The sequence below is a fragment of the Sinocyclocheilus anshuiensis genome, unplaced genomic scaffold, assembly GCF_001515605.1.
Source record: "Sinocyclocheilus anshuiensis isolate Anshui unplaced genomic scaffold, SAMN03320099.WGS_v1.1 scaffold327, whole genome shotgun sequence".
NCBI classification, from domain to species: domain Eukaryota; kingdom Metazoa; phylum Chordata; class Actinopteri; order Cypriniformes; family Cyprinidae; genus Sinocyclocheilus; species Sinocyclocheilus anshuiensis.
The window spans coordinates 168,390-169,786 of record NW_015548206.1 but is presented as its reverse complement, the minus strand read 5'-3'; positions in this window follow the sequence as shown (position 1 = coordinate 169,786).

Below are 1,397 nucleotides of genomic sequence, written 5' to 3'. Positions count from 1 at the left end.
CGGCGGCGGCAACAACAATACTACAGCGAGAATAAAAGTTACGCCTTTTTTCTTTGCATGAACATTTGGGCGGCGTTATGCAAATCTTCCCACATCGTTACGTAGATATGTGGGGGCGTGTTAGAATGAGCCGTTTTAGGTAGGTGTGGTTGACTCTTAACTTTTATAAAGAATATCTCTTTGGATTTGAGACTTTAGTCTTTGCAACTTTACAGATCTTCTTTATGCACCAAGAGCTTGTAACACTCCAAAGAGAAAGGAAAAATTGAAATCGCATCATATGACCCCTTTAATTTAGCCTAAACTGATTTTTTGTATGATTGTTATAGAGAGAGAGGTCTGTTGAAATAAGTGACTCTCACAAGCAAGTGGTTTAATTAAAAAAACCTTGTAAATGACTCTTTAAAAGATAGCTTTGTCACGGCAGATATGAATTCAGTGAGGTTCACCAACTGCGAGTGCACTTGTGCTTTAGCAGCACTCTGAACAAAGCCAGAAATTTGTTTAGTAAAATTTGCATCTTTTGAACTGAATGTAAAAGCAAATATAGCAGCACAAATAGTCCTGAATATCTTGATGTGTTGTAATGACCTGAAATATATATATGTTAGAGAAAACAAATAAATATAAAACAAAAAGTTTACACATTTTGCATATGTTTGATAAAATATGCATAATATGCACTGATCTGCATATGTCACATGATATGCAATAACTTGTATATTCCTTAACATACAATCTTTTACATATTCTTATGTGAAAATATTTTACGTCATTGTCTGCGTGTGAAATGCAAATTGTAGAAGCATTTCAAATATGATTTGTAGAAGCATTACTGTGCATTAATCTAGTAGTAACTTTATTAGGAATGTATTTGCAGTCGTATTAACATTTTCTTGCATTTTAAATCTAACTCACCATGCATTTGTTAGATTTTGTCATGTAAAAAAATATTTTTCGTAGCGACTTGAAAGTCTTCAGGCTGAAAAATCTGAAGAAGCAATAGGGACTGAATAGGGTACATACTGGAGAAAATGAGAAGAATGAACAGATGAGGTGAACTGGAATGGTGAATGAAAAAAACAACGAGCAGAATATGTAAGAGCTGCAAAGAAAAATGAATAAGGGGAGATCCATTGATAATTAAGGACACTCTTTTCATGTCCTTCAGAGATGACCTTCAGGATGGACAGAATATTGGATAAACAGTTCAAAGAATCCCCACTGCTAATATCAGGGCACACATGGTAGCCACTGTGAGGTCAAATCACCGTTCACCGTTCAGTCGGTGAAGTGAGCCAAGTGCAAATGAGCAAGTGCTTAATGACATTGAATAATATCACAAAATGATTATTTTCTCATGCAGAAACAGTTCTGTGCTAACAATGCATGACCCA